Here is a 9,723-nt window from a genome sequence, read left to right as displayed (position 1 = left end):
AAATATACTGAAATGTACAACATGGATATACCTTATTGTATAATGTTTCACAGGGTTAAATGCAACTTAAGAGATCAGCAGAAAATCACCTGGTGGTCCACAGAAAGAGAGAACTTGATAGTAGATTAAACTTCAAAAACAAAAGTAGAGTGCATCCGATTAAAAATCTCAGAATAAAAGAACATCAAAATCAGGAAAAACTGTGGCCCACAATTATAACGCAATAGGGAAAACAAAGTCAATAATATAACTGGCAATGCACGTAATAGTTATTCAGGAGTACATACACTGTCAATTCGATGTTTTTTATGCAGGATGTATTGGTTTAGCCATTTCTTGGACCAATTCAGTACAACCATGTAAGCAAAGTCTGAATTCCCTGAACAATTTGTGCTTAATGAGCCCTTTGTGATACTTATTCTTCCCTAGGCCTACACAAAACATAGTAATTTGTGTGAATATCTGCAAATCTTATGAGGAAAAAATGCAACAACCAAAAAACTGATCAACAAAAAAGCTTGAATCTTGGTGCAAAAAATGAACTGCCCAATTGAAAGTAATTTGCTAGCTCGTCTAAAGAGTTGCTGCATAAGTACTAACTATACGTGGCTCGTGACAGAGTAGACAAAGATACTTAATGGCACAATGTACAATCTGCACATTGTTTGAGACTTGTCTTTTCTAAGTAAGATACGCATGCCTATAGAGAACATACCAACCCATGATGAATATTCGAAGTTCAGTAAGAAAAAGTTCCATCTTATCTTATTTGCCTAAGATTTCGGATTTCAAGTGAGAACAGTCATATATGTTTACCGATGTTCATCCCCAGCTAATAGTAACAGACGCTGCAGGGAGGGAAGATTAAATTAAATTATTCTACTTAGAACTACCATTAACTAAAGCAATTTATAATTAAACTTTGCTAGAAAGACCAAGAATCATGAATATTCCCACCTTGGACCCTAAAAGAACACTCACCAAACCAATGTTCTGAGGTGCCAGAACACAGATGACCAAATTCAGCAAACTAACTGGCCAAAGACAACACAACACAAAGAAAGGACATGGACTTGGATAGAATAGCCGCTGGAACAAACCACACCACCTGCAAGCCTTGCACAGCCTGAATCAAGATCTCAGTAGTCCACCAGGCCATCTCCTTGATGAGGAGCTGTGGCGGAGAAGTTAGAACGGAGACGGCCGATGGCGGCCTGAGGATGAGCACGCAAGAAGGTTGTACAGACCAGCTACGCTGAAGTGGAAGATAAAAAAAAAATCAATCTAAAGAAGTGGTGTAGAAACATCACCATACGGTGAGTCGATGAGAAATCGCCACATTAGCCACCACGTGGCGCCGAGGGAACGAAGGAGAGAGGAAACCGGCAATCAAGCCGTGACCACAGGCAAATAACAGGAGCCGGTAACCGGTAGCCTTTAGGCAAAGAAAAGGACATGCAAAATAGCTAACCGAGTGAATCGATCCAAGCAGGAAAAAAAAAAGCAAACGTGCCAAACATGGACTGGACGGGTGAGAGGATAAATAGCTCATCTACGGTGTTGAAATCAATATGGAGTGGGTTAAACTGATTAACTTTTATATAGTGTATAATGTCTTCCTTTGGTGTGAACTCCTTGACAAATATTTTATCCTACTCCAAGAAATTCCCTGGTGAGAGCATCCCCACTCGTTGGCGCTCCCCACGCCCAAATCCGGACGAAACTACCGCCGGATTGGACGAAATTAAGTCGTGGGGAGTACCATATTTCCAGTCGTCCACCCGGAGTTCGGCGGATAGAGTTTAAATTCAAACAAATCGCCGTCCCGCGCTACAAGTACGGGCAGTTGATCGGCAAAAGGAGCAAAAGGATCAGCCACGGATCGGCGATCGGAGGGAAATTACACGGAGACGAGGCTCGTCGGCGGTCCCGGCCGGCACGGCGGTGTCCGTCGGACCAGCTTCCTCACACGCCGAAGCGGCCGCGGCGGGCGACGATGAAGCAGCGGCGGCGGTGGACGTCGAAGCGGCCGCAGTCGACGAGGTAGATGGTGAGGTAGACGAGGTAGGAGCCGGCGGAGACGACGTAGTGGCTCGGAGGATGTCGTTGCGGTGGCCCCGGTACCAATTCCTCGTCTCCTCGTCCATCATTTCCATGTCGCCGCCGCCCATGAGGAACGCCAAGTCCGTGTTCCTCTTCTTCGCCGCCACCGTCGTCTTCGGCAGGGCGATCCGGGCGCCTTGGTTGGCGAGCATCTCCCGCCACCTGCCGTCGAACTTGTCGTTCCTCCCGTCGGCGTGCGATCTCAAGTCGGCCCAGCACTTGTCGATCGACGCCCGCATCCTCGTCGGCGGGATTGTCCGTCCGTTTGAGCTCTTTCCGCTTCTTCCGGCCGAGCTCGGGCGCCCTTCCGCCGCGCAAGCCGGCGGAGCGTCGGGGTTGTACTCGCTCGGTCTTGCTTTTCGAGAGGGACGTGCGAACTTCCTTCCACTTCTCGCACTTCTCGAGGCGGGCGTAGACGTTGAGGAACTTGAACTCGCAGGCCGGTGTCGTCCGTGTACATGTCCAAAGCTCGGCGCAGCCGGGGAAAAAGAGCACGGCGATACGGGTCAGCTAACGACGATGTACCTCGGTGGTGTAGGGCCGGCGGATCATACCCTTTGCTCCATGTCGTGGCCGCTGATCGGCCGTTTGTCGATCTCCTCCCGTACGCCGTGCCATTTGCCGCACGCCGTCCGCATGATCCCCCAATGGGTGGCCATTGCCTTGTCTCCCCGGTACACGTTCATGTTCGTCTTGTTGAAGTAGGGATCGACGAGCTTGCGTTCCTCGTACGCCTGCCTCACTCGAAACCGGTATGTGTCGAACGACCGATTGGCCCCGATTATGCCGTTCGTGGACACGGTCATCCAAGCTTCGGCGAGGCACTCCTCTTCCTTCGGCGTCCATTTGATACGCGGTTCGGCAGGTGGCGAGTCCTTCTTCCTCTTCTTCTTCCCCTTCGACGAGGTTGGCGCCGGCTTCAGTTGGCTCTTCTTCTTCCTCGCCTTCTTCTTCGACGGCTTGGCTTCCGTCGGCAACATCCTCCCGATGCTCCTTGCGCGCCGCCACAGCTGCCGTCGCCCTCGTCTCCTCTTGCGTGAAGAACCCCGGGCACGCAGCGACGGCGGTCATGAAGAACCCCGGGCTCGCAGCGGCGGCGGCGGAGCCGGAGGTGATCATCTCGTGGATCTCCTCTTCGTTCGGCGCCGCCATCGCACCGAACGCGAGCGGCCCTCGTCGCAGGGCCGGCGAGGTGCCCTCGAACAGGCTGCCGCCGACGCCGACGTCAAGCTCGGGCGGCGACGGTGTGGGCTTGGACGGTTGGACGTAGGCGCCCTCTTGGAACACGGCAGTCGGCGACGGCGAGTACAGCGAAGGCGAGAAGGAAGACGGGGAACTTGTTGTACCTTGCGTCGGCCATTGGCCGGGGAACACGCCGCCGCTGTAGGCCATGCTGATTAACCTCAAGTGTTCGTCTTGGGCCGCCTCCGCCGACCTCTTGGCGGCGGCTTTTTTCACCCTCTCCGCCCTGGCGCTTGTTTCCACGTCGCGTCGTTTCTCGTCCGCCGCCCACTCGGCGTTCGACATGCCCGGCGGCTTCGTCTTCTTCTTCCGCATCTTCCTCGCCGGCGCCTTCGGCGGCATTGTGGTGGACGAGAAGACGAGGAGGAGAGTGGTGGTGGACGAGAAGACGCCGCCGAGAACTGGAGCCGGAAGACGAGGAGATTGGGGGATTTCGGCGGGAGAGAATGGGGATATGCAAGCAAATTGGAGGGAATGGGGAAATGCAAGCAAATTGGAGGGAAAATCACAGGATTTGGTTTTCCAGTCGCCGACTACGCGGGTCCACACGCCGTTTCGCGCGCTTTTGTTTCGTCCGGAGTCCCCGAGCGCGCCCCGGGGGCCGGGGTTGGCGTGGGCTCGCCGGATGGATTAAGGGCCAAATCCGGACGAAAACGAGGAACCGGGGGCGCGACTGGGCCGAATTTCGCCGTCCGGATGGAAAAAACGTCGCTCGGGGGCCTCGTCGGGGGGACGAGTGGAGATGCTCTGAGCATACACAGAACTGGATACCTTCCTCCATGTGCACACCAATAATTGCTGCCACGAACTCGCCGAACAAACACCATTGCTGGGCGATTTACACAAAAATAACCCAAAAGTGGAAGAAAAGCACAGACTAACCCTCCGGCGAAACTATTTCACCAATCTAACCCTTTTGTGTGGCGCCCCTCCCACGGGCGCCACACATGCCCATGTGGCTCCGCTCCTGCCGGCGCCACACACCCAGCCGACGTGGCCCCTCGACGCCGAGCTGGTGCGCCCGTCCGAGCGTGGCAGCATGTGTGGCGCCCTCCCAACGGCGCCACACATGCACTTGTAATCCCCCAAAACATACTGTGAGACAATTCCTCTGGGACTTAGCCGTTTTGCGAGGCTCGATGTGTGGCGCCGATGTCACGGGCGCCACACTAGCATGTGTGGCGCCGATGCCACGGGCGCCACACATCCACTTAAGTGTGGCGCCCGCGCCCGCGCCCAGCCCGACCCTCTCTTTCTTCTTTCTCTTCTCTCTGCTTCTCCCCCAACCACCGCCGCCGCCCGCTTCCCCTTCGGCCCCCCCCACCAAATCGACCAAGGAATCGTCAGATCCGGCCGGCCAAGTCCTTCCTCCTCCATTCCTCAAGGTATTCCCCTTCGATTCCCTCTGATTCGTCCACTATTGTTGGTGGATTTGGTAGATTTGGGTATGAACCCTAGACATGGAAATTCATGTTGGTGGATTTACATATGAACCATTGATATGTTAGTGCATTTGGCTCTGAACCTAGCAAGATTTGGATATGTTGGTGGATTTGGATATGAACCCTAGATTTGGTGGAACCCTAGATATGAAATTTTACATGTATGTGTTGAAATGGCTATGTATGTGTTGAAATGGCTATGAACCCTAGATTTGGCTATGTAGATATAAAATGGCTATGTAAGTGTTGAATGTGTATGTGTAGGAACCCTAGATATGTTAGTGGATTTGGATATGTTGGTGGATTTGGATATGAACCCTAGATTTGGCTATGTAGATATAAAATGGCTATGTATGTGTTCAAATTCTATGTATGTATGTCTTGAAATGTCTACTATTTGTGATGGAATAACTCATATTTGAACCAAATATTTGTTGGAACCCTAGATATGAATGTATGTGTGTATGTATGGAACTCTCATGTATTTGGATATGAACTCTCATGTATGTGTTGCTCATTTTTGTTAGTGGAATGACTCATAATATGGTTGTGTAAACATGTAGGATGGTGTGGCTTCTGGATGAAGAGTACGACAGGGAGCACCGGGCTGTTCATATGACGGAGAGGGAACGGATCTTCACCCTTTGAAGATTCGTTACCATGGCACACCGGATATACCTTATGACGAGAGGTACACGGAGTTCATCCGGCCTACCGGTCTTATGCCGTTCATATCCCTTGTAAGCCGTGGGGGCCACACATGAACCCCTCGGCACTCACCGCCCTTGTCGACCGGTGGAGGCCGGAGACTCACACCTTCCACTTGAGGGCCGGCGAGATGGCCGCTACTCTGCAGGATGTTTCCATGATCCTTGCACTACCTATTCAGGGCGAGCCACTGTGTATGAACACAGCTTCTGATGGGTGGCGCCAGCAGATGGAGGGGCTTATTGGCAGGGCTCCTCCGCCGCCAGAAAATCCAAAGGAGAGAGTTCCCGCCGGCGCGTCTTTCTCTTGGATCAGAACTAACTTTGCAGAATGCCCCATAGAGGCCGACGAGGACACTCGGAGGACGTACGCCCGCGTGTACTTATGGTACATGATTTCCGGGACTCTCTTTCCCGACGGTGGGGGTAAGCTGGCCCATTGGTGTTGGCTGAAGGCGCTTACGGTGTTGGACGACCGGTGGAGTTGGGGAACAGCGGCACTTGCCTACCTCTACCGGCAGGTGATGATTTGTTCTATGTACTATTTTCCTATAGTAGTGCGCTACACAAAGTAGTAACCAAATATCTTATGTACGCAGTTGGACGAAGCTTGTCGCAGGATCCGGGAGCAAGACTGGGAGCGGCGGTATTGGTGGATGCATGCTCCTACTTTCCGTATGGAGCTGGGACCGCCTATCGGTTGGGTGTCCCGGGGTACTCAACGAGACGCCATGGCCTCATTTCCCTCACTTTCCTCGATCGGGAGCCCACTTGGGCATACCTTTGGGACAATGTCTCGGAGATGACGAGCGATCCAATGATCATGTACGGGCAGTACACTCGCGGAGTTGGACACTCTTACCGCTGAGCAGGTAACCGATCACTGCGGAGTTGCAATCCTAGTTTTGATTGATTCTACTGGCATCTACTAAATAATTGTATGCTGCAGGTGGAATGGGAGCCATATGGTAGTGTTGACTGCCAAAACCCACCGGCGGGCAGCGGCCTCGTCAACACCGTAGAGCCGGGAAGAGCCTAGAGCTGCGGCTGGCTGAGACCCCTCCGAGCGACGGCCCGCAATGCTCTTCTGGTCACACGCGGCGATGCGAAGTGCAAGGGCGTGCCACCTGACCTATACCTGGCCAGGAAGGTGATGGGGATGCCTCGCTTAGTTTCCTCGCAGGGGCATACATGTAAACGTTAAATACGAGCCTCGATCGGCTCTCGGGTTATCCCGTGAATCGGCTCAAAGAGCCGATCCACCCATGATTCGTACGGGGTGCACGAATACTTGGTGGTCCCGCTTGATCAAGATGAAGCTAATGAGATCTACGACGATTTAGGGTTTTCACCGCATAATCGGATCATCCTACTCCGGGTTGGGCCTCGCGGCCACGCACGGTGCTCGTAAGCCGATCCTAAACAAGGCCTAAAAACCAACATGGAGTTGATCCTCGGAACATCCTGTTTAGGACTTGCGAACGCCACCCTACGTGCCACTGGATCCTCCCCCCTTTGTAAGGCCTAACTATTGCAGATATTAAACTAATCCTTGTAGAACAAGGAGCAATCGTAACGGATCAGATCTACTAAATAATGGTCAAGCGGGGTGCCGCCCCCACACCTGAGATAGGCGTGAGGGCGGCTAGGTATGCAAGGGTTGCACTACGTAAGCATGCTTAAACGAAGAACAATGCTAACCCTAACACATCTAATGATAACTACGTTGCTCGCCATCAAAAGCGCTTCAGTACGAGCAACGCATGAACAACGTGGGGCTTGTGCTGCCTAGATCGCAAGATGCGATCTAGGCAGCATGTCGCTACCTGATAGAAACCCTCGAGACGAAGGAGTTGGCGATGCGCCGAGATTGGTTTGTTTGGGGTTGAACGTGAGTTGTTGTTTATTCCATAAGCCCTAGGTACATATTTATAGTCCAGCGGACTTTCTAATGTGGGCGTGCACTAACCGTGCACGAGTAAGATTCTACTTTCTAAACTAAGATGCAATCTAATATTTTACAGATACAAGGGCAATGAAGCCCAACTTAGCATAACAGGCCGATTCACATAATTCTCCATGTATACTTCCTTTAAGCCCATCTTGATTGCGGCCCACCTCTGACTCGGTTAAATTCTGGTGATAACACATGCCCCCCTGGTTTTGGAATTGGTAATTCCAAAATCACTCGCTTTCCTTCGTCGGGTCATGTCGTGGCGGAACCGTCGCGATATCCCTCATGATGATGCCTTGCCTTCTCAACTTCTCCGCGTGACTTGGCAGTTTTTTTTTTTTTTTTTTAGGCACCACTTCCTCGGAAACTGCTGTGGCATTGAATTTCCACTATATCCTCCTTCTATTTAACCGCTCTGAACAGTTCTCCTCTGTATCTCCTTCGCATTAGCACTCCAAAAGCCCTCCCAGCCACCATGTCTTCTTCCTCCTCTCGCCCCATCGGATCTTGCCGGCCAATCCTCCACGTCCCGTGAGCCGACGCCGGAGTACAACGCGGCGGCGGTCCACGCGGCCAACACCCGCCGCGCCATTGCGGCCGGGGAGGAGTCGGACCACGACTTCTCCATCCGGTCCGAGGACGACCCGGTCCTCGACGGACGGGGAGAGCGACCTCCGCTTCCTCGCCGTTGGGGAAACGGAGGAGGAGAGTGACGACGACAGCCTTCTCCCGCGACTTCACCTCTTCCGGGGAGGAGGAGGAGCGAGGAAGAGGAGGAGGAGGACGACGACGAGAGCTCCTCCGACGAGCCGCCGGCCAAGCGGTTCTGCCCTTGGCCGGGCAATCTCAGCGACTTCGACGGCCGACGAGGACGACGGCCGACGAAGAAGATGAAGACAACGAGGGCCCGGTCGGCGGCCATTGGAGCGACGACGAGCCCGCCGGGAGCAGCGCCGATAGTGGCGACGACGGCGACGACGAGGGCGGTGATGGCCCATAGATAGGACCTCTAGAATAGGGCCAGTAGTAGCAGATGGGGCAATGGGTCCCCTAGTATTTCCCTTTTGAGAGCAATTAGCTCTTTATGTAAGAAATCTCATCTTAATCAATGAAGAACTTTTCCCCAATTCTGATTTTGCCGATTCCTTCTGAGTTTAATTGAGCCGATTCTCTCTTCTATCGACCTTGCCGATTCGTCCCCTTTGCCAATGCGTAATGAGCCGATCGCACCGCATCGGTCCTTTGAAATTCACCCTCCTCTTCTTCGGTCGATGATTTTCTAAATCCGGTGGAAAATGCGGGATCTTCGGGAAAACCTTCGAACTTTTCCAACCAAACCCAATAATCCTTTTCAGTACCCATCATTGTGAAGAAGGTTGCAATGAAGGATCAGCCGATGGTATCCCCATCGGTTCTTTAAACAGAGTATCCACTAGGCCTGCTGCCCCCCGAGCCTTACTCGAGCCTGCTGCCCCCCCGAGCCTCACTCGAGGCGAGAATGTCAGAGAGAATGCGCCACAGCCGATCCTCTTTCTTCCTCCGACAGCCGATAATCTTCCGTTTCAGCTGAACTAGCCCCAAAGATTGGAAATCCTTGACAAAAAGGTTCAGGAACCCGGATCGGCTCGAAGCAGCTCGGAGAAGTTTCCATTGTTTTACTCCCTCGAGGCAACGAAGGCACCACCGTTGGTCTGGATTTGGTGGAGACTCGATAAACATTGCATAATTCCACTAAAGTCGATGACTGCGCATCGGCTGCTGGCTGCGCATCGGCTGCCTCTCAATTCTAAAGTCGATGCCCTCGCATCGGCTGTAAAAAATTTTGTTTTGTTTTTTGTTTTTATTTGGCCGATTTTTCTTAATCGGCCCCCAATGTTTCATTGCACGTATGTTCTCACATGTTTTATCTGCACATGTTCATCTGATTATATGCCCCCCGAGCCGATACCTGCTGGATGACTGCAGATATCGGCTTGTATGGATAGCCGAGGCACCGCACTTGTACGTCGGCTCCGCAAAAATCCACGCCGACTCTCGTCCGCCGACGTGGCCACCGCTCGGTAGATCGGTGCCGAACGCAAGCGGAACATGTGGTGAAGGTAATTTTGGCCGATTGCTAGAATCGGCCTTCATATTCATTGGAGAGCTGATCGAAGGTCCCGTAATGTCCCTTTATAAACTTTTTGGGGCCGATCACAAGGATCGGCCTCGCCTTGGTTTGCTCATTGGTTTAATCTTGTTACTTGGTCGGCTGGATAAAACCAACCCAACCTCC

This window comes from Lolium rigidum, chromosome 1, assembly GCF_022539505.1.
Source record: "Lolium rigidum isolate FL_2022 chromosome 1, APGP_CSIRO_Lrig_0.1, whole genome shotgun sequence".
NCBI classification, from domain to species: Eukaryota; Viridiplantae; Streptophyta; class Magnoliopsida; order Poales; family Poaceae; genus Lolium; species Lolium rigidum.
This window is presented reverse-complemented; position numbering follows the sequence as displayed.